Source organism: Protopterus annectens, chromosome 2.part0, assembly GCF_019279795.1.
Source record: "Protopterus annectens isolate FY-2018-M chromosome 2.part0, PAN1.0, whole genome shotgun sequence".
NCBI lineage: Eukaryota > Metazoa > Chordata > Ceratodontiformes > Protopteridae > Protopterus > Protopterus annectens.
The window spans coordinates 55,871,548-55,881,078 of NC_056728.1; the positions used below are offsets into that span (position 1 = coordinate 55,871,548).

A 9,531-nucleotide genomic window follows, 5' to 3' on the forward strand; every position below is an offset into this window, starting at 1 on the left:
TTTTTACATTTATTCTAACACACTTTGTAAAGTTAATGGAGTAACAACTGTTGCATAAGCATGCATATTCAGAACACCGTGTGCTATTGTTGACAAATTGTGATCCTCCCTAATGAAAATCAAAGGTTTTACAAAAGAAACTTAGCAGCAACCTCAGTACTGTAATATTCTGTCCCACTTGCTTCCCTCTTGGTTCTCAAGTCTATTTCAAATATTGTATGAAACCTAATGGCAGGAAGACTCAAACACTGGCAACCATTTTAAATATTATTCTAATTCTCTTGGAAAGTTGGACGGGCTTCCATCAGTGTGCTTGTTCTGAGCAAGAAGTATGAAACTTTAATATATGGCATTGTTAATTGGCTGCAACCCTTAGTGTTTTACCAGGAAATCAATCATTTTGCCAGAGGATGGGCAAAATCAATGTCCTTCTACAAAATTAGAGACAGCTGAGAAGTATGCTTATTACTAAAGTGTGTTCCTTCAAATCACAACTTTAGGGATGAAGAAAAAATGCTAGGCAAAATAAGGGACAGTTGAAAGGTTTATTTATTGTTGTAGTTTCTTTGACAATGCTATACTTTACTTCCGTTCAGTTACATGTAGCTGGCTTGATCAGTACTTATAAAGAATGTTATTGTTCAGCATAAATTTACTTTTCTGTTGCATAGCTTGATGCATAGAATTACATTACAGCTTGCTTCTGTTCCCTTGCTTAGCATCATAAATTTCATTGTAATTGGTGATAAATCTCTCTCTCCAGTGCATTTTGTTTATGCACTGGTGGAGATACAAGAAATACAAGGCAACTGGGTCTTTCATGGCAAAAAAGGCAAGATCTCTGCATACCTCTCAAGTGCACTGATTTTCACAGAGTTTCTAGATTTTTGCTTCATACTGTTGGTCTGTTTTTTACAAAAATTGAGGTTTTCTGGCAAATCACTGACAAATCACTGAAGACTGAAGTCAGAAAATAATGACATGCACTTGAGTTTCAGATGTCATACCCTTCAAAAAATTCATGTTAATGCCAAACCTGTTATTCTATGAACTTTCTAAGTTTGTAAGAGCAGTATTTAAAAGTTGTCACTGTTAACCCCCCCCCCCCCCCCCATTATTTATGGCTTTGTCCAGACTTCTTGCTTTAAAAGGTTGAGGTGTTTGATAGTCTGCTCAAGATTCTCTAAAATTCTGAGGAAAAGGACAGTATTTTAAGTTTTTCTTGTTACATTAGGGTCTTTAGGTCAGTGATCTCTCTATTTAGCAACATCTGGGGTCTTGCTAGTTGTTTTATATGTCTACTGAAGTACCTCCTAAAGGTAGCATTATGCTCAATAATTGGCCTAATCAACGCTGGTTATACAGAAAACTTGACTTCTCTAGATCTGGATTATATTCTTTTGGAAAGTAGCAACCCTAAAAAGGATTTTCTGGTTACTGTTGTCATGATGACTGGAAGATAAGTGATTATAGGCCCATGAGTCAAGGTCCCTAACAACATTTTCATTTAAAGTGGGGTGTTGTCTATGCTGTATGTTTGGGGGAGGGGCTGTCTACCAAATATCACAATATTGCACTTTTTTACATTAATTTGAGCTTGTTTTCAGTACACCAGTTATTTATGTGTGTATGTTTTTGTAGAAGGGTAAAAGTATCAGGAGGGGGGGTTTATTTATTGACATTAGATTACTTGGAAAGTCTGACTGGGTAGAATCTCATTTTCAATGGAGGCCCAGGGAGAAAAGCTCAAAATTATTATAAAACATTTTAAGAATAATAATTTTATTATCGGCAAAAGTAAAACAAAAACATCTGCAGTTTGAATAATTATAACAAATTAGACACAATATAAAAACATTAGTTAAGAATTGATACAGGTTATATGACAATCATTTAATAGAGAAATTTTAGACAATTTGTAGAGAAATTCAAGGTAGGTTACTCAAATACAAACATGAATTGCAATATGAAGGGAGGGAAAAACAGGCTTATGACATATTTAGAGAGAAAGGCAGGGATAGAATATGATAGAAGTAAGGAAATAAGTGAAAAGGGAGAGTAAGGAGGTTTAAGAATGAAAAGGTACTTGTTCATATTTAGAGGGATCTAGGACACATTCATAGGTTCATAGGTTCATACTAGGCTATCTGTCCTGGGGCAATTATAAGCCTAGCCTGATTTTGTTTGGCTTACGCCACCCCTTGATATGAGTATACTGTGCCCTTTTTAAGGTTTAGTTTGATGTGCCTCTGTGTAATAGTGACACGGAAGTAATCCCCGGGACAAACCTACAATCCCCCATCCACTCATTAAGATTCTTCTTGAAGAGATTCAGTGAGGTGCTCTGCCTAACATGAATTGGAATTCTGTTCCAGAGCGAAGGGAGCCTCTGGGTTATGAATCTGTCCCTCCAGCAAGTTCTATTTATTTCAGTGCTGAGGTTCAAGTCCCTCAAGCGTGTGGCTCTAAGGGATTTAGATTTACTGAGGTGGAGCATGTCCATTAATTCTGGATTGGACATAGCTTTATATGTCAGGCATAGATCGCCTCGAAGTAGGCAATATGCAACTGAGTATAGCTGGAGTTTTTTTAACCGAGCAGCATATGGCATCTGTTTGAGTCCCTTGATCCTCTTGGTGAGGTACTTTTGGGGTCTTTCTAATTGCTGCAGGTGTCGGGTAAGGTACATCCCAAAAGGGGCATTGTATTCTACGATGGGCCTGATGAGGGATGAATAAAGGGGCATGATTACCTCTCTTGATCTAGATGTGAATCCTTTCATGCTCGACTAGCACACAAAACATCAAACACACATACACGAAAGCATTTAACATCGAAAAAGCGCTTCCGTGTATGTGTAGTTCAGAAAAAAAATCTACCCCACCCACTTTAATATTCTCACTCAGAGATCACGCTACAGTGGGTAAAAAGGGAATTTTCCCTTACCCGCACTGTAGTTTGATTTACGAAACAGGCACACATACATGGAAGCGCTTTTCGATGTTAAGCGCTTTCGAATATCTGTGATCAATGTTTTGTGATTCAGACATATGCTAGTCAAGCATGTGTCTGGAACCCATTTAGAAATATAGTTTATCCTGGTTTGAGCAAGAACAGAGCAAGATTTTAGCTAGAAAGTTTTTTAGAGTGGTTTTGAAAGATGGGAGGGAGGGAACTGACCTGATGGATACAGGTAAGCAGTTCCTGGCCTTACCAACCTTGTACGAATGCAGATAATGCCCAGAAGATTTGATAGGTTTGTAGACAGACAAGAGTTTTTGGTCAGTGGATTACAATGACCGACTGGGAACATAGTTATGTAGAATATGTTTTACTGCTGGACAGGCAGATGGATGCTGGATAATTTTATAGGTGGTAAGCTGTGCATATGTTACTTGATGAGGCATTCTAACCTGTTTGGGCTTTTCAATGCTATACAGTGGTGGGTTCTGAAAGGGGTATTTGCTGCAAATTTAGCAACTTGTTATAGCATTGTTCAAGTTTTAATTTTTGTGAGCCTGGAGGTTAGGAAGGATGGGGGCACCATAATAAAGTGTGGGGAGGAGAGAAATAGTGGCAAGTGAAGTTTTAGCTTCGTCAGTAAGAAAGTTTTTGGCTCTGTAAAGCATCCCTAGTTTTGGATGAGTTTTTCTTATACAATTTTGTATTTGCAGGTGGAATGTTAGATTACCATCCACTATCACCCCTAATAATTTGGTATCAGAAGTGACTCAAATGGTTGTATTATCAAGATAGAGGACTTTATAGGTTCATAGGTTCATACTAGGCTATCTGCCCTAGGGCATTTATAAGCCTAGCCAGAGTGTGTGTGGCTTTCACCACCCCTTAGGATGAGAATACTATACCCATTAGTTTGCTGTGCCTCTGTCCAGCAGTGATACAGAGATGATTCCCGGGGTAAACCTACGATCTCCCATCCACTCGTCAAGATTTCTCTTGAACAGAGTCAGTGAGGGGCTCTGCCTCACATGGACTGGGATTCTGTTCCATAGTGTAGGGAGTCTCTGGGTGATGAATCTGTCCCTCCAGCACGTCCTATTTATATCCGTGTTGAGGTTTAAGTCTCTTGCTCTCGTGGCTCTGGTGGATTTGGATTTTTTGAGGTGGAGCATGTCCATTAATTCGGGTTGGACATGGCCTTGTATGTCAGGCACAGATCATCTCTGAGCAGACGGTATCGACTGAATAGAGCTGGAGTTTCTTCAGTCGGGCATCGTATGACATATGTTTGAGCCTTTATCCTTTTGGTGAGGAACTTTTGGGGTCTTTCCAACTGCTGCAGGTGTCGGGTAAGGTACATTCGAATGGGGCGTACTCAATCATTGGTCTGATAAGTGAAGAGTACAGGGGTACAATGACCTCTCCTGATCTGGATGTGAATCCCTTCATGATCAGGTGGGCAATGTAGAAGGTCTTCCTAACCACTTTGGCAATGTGAGTGTCAAAGAGAGGTTACTGTCAACTTGGGTCCCCAGGTCCCTGATAACTTCTTCCGTGTTTAATGGATTACCACCTATGTGGTAATTAGGGGTTACCTTGTTTTTCCCAAAGGGTATGACTATACATTTTTGGCATTTAGCTTAAGGCCATGGCTCTGGCACCAGTTATCCATTTCTATGAGACCTTTCTGGAGGATGTCTGTGTCTGATGGAGTGTCAATTATGGTGCCCAGTTTGCAGTCATCTGCAAATTTTGTCATACAATCCCCTATGTTTGCCTGCACTTCAGAAAAATAAATGCTGAACAAGAGGGGCCCAGGACTGAGCCCTGTGGGACACCGCATTGACCGGCTTAGAGTCTGACATGGCACCAGCAACTCTAACCCTGTGTGTTCTGTCCTTGAGCCAGTTTGCAACCCATCTTGTGACATATGGGTTTACATCTAAGCTGGTGAGCTTTTCTATGATGCCTGAGTGGGGTATTGTGTCGAATGCTTTTGCTAGGTCAAGGTAGGCTGTGTGAACTGCCTTACCCTCATCAATGGCCTTAGTGACTGTTTGAAAAAGTCCACCAAGTTCAAGAGGCAGGATCTGCCCTTGACAAAGCCAAATTGGGTAGGATCCAGTGTCTGTAGGTCCCCAATGTCTTTATTTATGAGTTCCATTATGATCCTCTCCATAGCTTTGCAGACAAGGCTCGTCAAGCTTATGGGGCGGTAATTTCCAGGGTCCGTAGAAGCACCCTTTGTGGAGTGGGACCACAGTTGCCGTACACCATTCTTTGGAGTGATATCCTGTAGTAAGGCTAAGATTAAACAGCAGCCTTATGTGTGGGTTTAGTTCCTCATTGAGTTCGTGTAGCACACAGCCGGGGACACCGTCCGGTCCCATTGATGCTGTGTTTTGCTTTAGAGAGAGCAGCTCTCACCTGGGCATCTGAGATGTTTGGGAGGCTAGACTCTGGTGGGATAGATATTTCTCCTTTTGGGGGGTGGGGGGGAGAAATTTGCACTGAACCTGTCTGCCAGTATGTTGGCAATGTCTGTGGGTTCAGTGATTTTTTTATCATTTTGGACTAATTTTGAGCATATCTGGGAGTTTCCACCCAGGTTTCTAACATAGCTAAAGAAGGCTTTATGATTGTCTTTTGTGTCATTAGCGATTTTCTCTCAAAGTTGGCCTTGGATGATTTTATGAGTGATCGTAGTTTTGCTAGTATTGATCAGAGATGCCTTCCCATTTAGGGATTTTGCTCTGTCATGTAGTAGCTTTCTCCTCTTGTTGTAGAGTTTGTTTATGGCTGGAGTCCACCAGACCGAGCCTGCCTTTGGTGGAAAAGGTCTTGATTTTATTAGGGATTGCTTGATCCATACATTCCTGGAGGTGCTCGTAGAAGGCATTTGTAAGGGTTTCAGCAGCGTGGGTTGTGGTTTCCACTGGCTCGGGGCCTTGAAGGATACCACTCCAGTCTTAAGAAGTGTGAAGTTTGCTTTTGAGAAGTTCTTCACTGTGGTCTTTTGCTGGGGGTGGGGCGGGATGTGGATCTCCAGTGAGATTAATTTATGGTCTGATCTCACCAATGGGGGATATACTTCCGGTGTGGAGCATTTTGTCCCCATGTTTGTGATGATCAGGTCTAGTATATTTTCTCCTCTTGTGGGAATGGTGACTAGTTGTTCCATAGCATTTGAGTTTATGAACTCAAGGAACCTTTGGGCTAGGGTGTTGGGGCTTGAGTAATGTTCCCAGTCTATGTTTGGGTAGTTGAAGTCACCCAATATGATGGTGTTTGGAGAGACATTTATACTCTCCAGTGTCTTCAGGAAGGCTGTGTGGGTTTCCTGAGTTTGAGAAGGTGGTCTGTAGCATGTTACAAACTGTAGGGCAGTTTTACCTATGGTTAATTGCACCTGGATGGTCTCCGATGCTTCGTGCATTGCCACTAACCTGGAGGTGTGGGTATTCTTTATGAATATGGATACTCCCCCTCCTTTTGTAGTTCGGTCTGGATTTTGGGGCCGGAACGCATGATATGAGGTGTAACCTGATAGCGCTGGGGGTGCTCTCAGGAGCCTTGAACCAGGTTTCAGTCACAGCACAAACATCGATGTTCTCCATACTGAGGAGGGCTTCGAGGGCGTGCATCTTGAGGTTTAGACTTCTGGCATTGAGCAGTATTACCCTTAGTTTTTCTCCATTTTTGTTTTCTAGGGTGGTAGGTTTATCATTTGAGCCTTGCCTAAAAAAGGCACTATGGGGGTGGCAAGAGCCTTTGCCAATATCCGGAAGCCCAGGGTGACAGGTGCAAGCCGTCCCTTAGCAGCGTGGCTTGTCAAGCATGTCATCCCAGGCAGGCAGACATTGGATCCCCTTAGAATGACACCAGTAATTAAGCCAATTATTAAAGCTGATCATTTTGTCTCTGTATTGTGGCATCATTCTTGGTGAGGGTAGGATACTGCTCAGGGTCAGGGTCATACCGGCCTGGGCTACATAATCTGAGAGCTCCTCTATGTCTCTTTTCTTGTAGTCCAGGGAGGTGCGTCTCAGGTCGATTCACACCGGCATGGACAATGACTGAGTCATACTTGTACTTGCTGTGGAGTGACCTGAGTGCTTGTGTTATGTGGCGGATTCTAGCCTGACAGGCAGCTAACTGTGATCTTTTCCTTGTTCAGTCTGGTGAGTGGGACGTCAGTGTGTCTGACTATGGAGTCACCTATAACAAGTGTGTCTGGCATTGTGTTTGGCCTTAAGGGCTGTGACTGTTTAGCACACTGACTTTGAGAACTATGTGTTGCATGTCTTATGTCTTGAGGTGGCAGTTGCTTGGGTGTCTGCTTTGGAGGCCTCTGTAGTTTTGGTAGATTTTTGATCAGTGCCTCCGAGTATGTCTTTGTGTGTTTATGTGTTTGTTTTGCAGTTGTGATAGTTCTATTTTGTTTTTTTCATATGAGAGGGATGTGGTGGAAAAGAGTAGTAGTTTGGTCTTTTTTGGGATGAGCATAAATTGTGAGTTACCAAGCCATGTTTCAGTGGTGGTTTAGCTTGACAATAACCCCCAGTTTGTAGGCATCTACAACAAACAAACATTCCATCAGTAAGAAGGTGTGTGTGTGTGTGTGTGTGTGTGTGTGTGTGTGTGTGTGTGTGTGTGTGTGTGTGTGTGTGTAAAATGCCCTAATTAGGGATAGCGAGTTAGTTAATCTTCTACACCAGCTACCAGAATACTCAAAGAATATGAGTATCAATGCATTTTCAAGGAATTGTGAGCTTTAAGGGAACGTTACTGTTGCTCATGTGAAATATGTTTTCAATGTGCAACTGTATTTGTTTAGCAAATGGTCATCACTGATTGTGCTACAGAACTTGAAAGCAGTGTTAGTAGCACAACAGGGAATATATTTGCTTTTGATGCAGATGGCTGTGGGGTCTACTCCCACACCTTGTAGATGGATTGCTAATACTGTGTTGTGTACTTTAAGGGCTGGAGGTCCTACAGTCTTGTGTGTGTCCTCTTTGGATCAGATGCCTCATAACTATAAACCCATTGTTTGGTTTGCCATCTGTACCAGCAATGTATTCTTCAAGGACAGCAGGCATTGAATCTGTCGATGAAACACTGAAATTTAAAGTAGTTTGCTTGCAGCAACATCTTCATTAGTTACAGATGTATTTAATGTGGAATTATTCAGATTACTTTTACTGCTGCAGAAATTGTGCATATTAACTGAAGAGTAGCCTTTTATGGTTGAAATGTTCTGCAATTAGCAGTTTTATCCTTATTGGTGCATATGTTTTATTTCATTGCTTATTGGAAAAATGTTCAAACCTACAACGTTAACGTTAAAACGCACAGTAACAAGCAGTGCTTTACTATACAAGGAATATAATTTAATACAATCAAAATTGTACATCAAAGAATACACACGTGTATGCATGATCCTACAAATGTGTGCAAAGGGCCAATAGTTTGAAATCAGCCCAAAGGTAAACTTTTTCCTCCAATGACCAGATGCATTTTCTTTGATTGTATGTTTCAATGCTGTTTCAATTAATGTAAGTTTTAATGGTAGAGAAGTTTACTGTTCATGCTAAGTCTGTTTTCATTGTGAGACCATATTGCTTTGTTTAGCAGCTGTCTATCTGTGTTTGTGCTATAACATTTGAAATAAATGTTTTAAAGCTCTTGAATCATTTTAGAAGTGAAGAAGAAAATAGTACGAACACTGACAGGTTTGAACAGTGTTTATGGTAAATCAGGAGAAGCAGCCAAGTAATGGACACTGGAATGGCTGCACTGTGGTCTGAAGGGGCTGCTGTGTATAAAGGGAGCCCCAATCCATTACCCTGCCTAAAGCCCCATTTGACCATGATCCGGCTCTGGCCTTCAGACCTGAATTGATGGATTTTGCTTGTGCACCAGCTAGCATTCCAGCATGTAACGTATGGATTTACATTTAGTTTGATTAGTTTGTCAATATGTGTGAGTGTGGGATAGTATCACAGGCCTTGACCAGATCAATGTTTGCTCTTTTTAGGGTTTTGTTCTCATCTAAAGCCTTAGTGACATTTTCAAAGAAGCCGACTAAGTTAAGCAGCAAATCTACCCTTCACAAATCCAAACTGATTTGGGTCATGAGGCTGTGGATTGCCAATATATTTATTTTTGAGGTCTATAGTGACATGTTTCACTGCCTTCAGACTAGTCTAGTAAGGCTTATTAATGTATAGTTACTCTAATTAATTGTGGAACCACCTTTATGAAGGACAACCAAGGCTGTTCTCTATATGTCTTGCATGAAGTCACTTGAGAGGCTAAGGATGAACAGATTTAGGACTATATCTGAAAAACGGTGGTTTATACTAGCAAGGAAATACCCAAGCATTGTTGGCTACACAGAACTAATGTCTTTACCTCTGACAGCTGGGAGATCATCACTGGAGGAGAGTGGAAGATGTGTAATGTACCAGTGTACCACATACGTAAAGACAACACACTGTTTTTACTGTCTGCATTTCAATAAAGACATCTTCAAAATTCTCAAGCTAATTCACTTAGTTTTTCTGC

The 9,531-nt window shown here is 41.2% G+C and overlaps 1 protein-coding gene across 1 annotated transcript in view; it reads left to right on the forward strand.

Annotated features, from left to right (window-relative positions):
* LOC122792954 (integrin beta-2-like) overlaps positions 1-9,531 on the forward strand; it is a 1,413,174-nt gene that overhangs the window by 331,915 nt on the left and 1,071,728 nt on the right. The window lies entirely within an intron of this gene.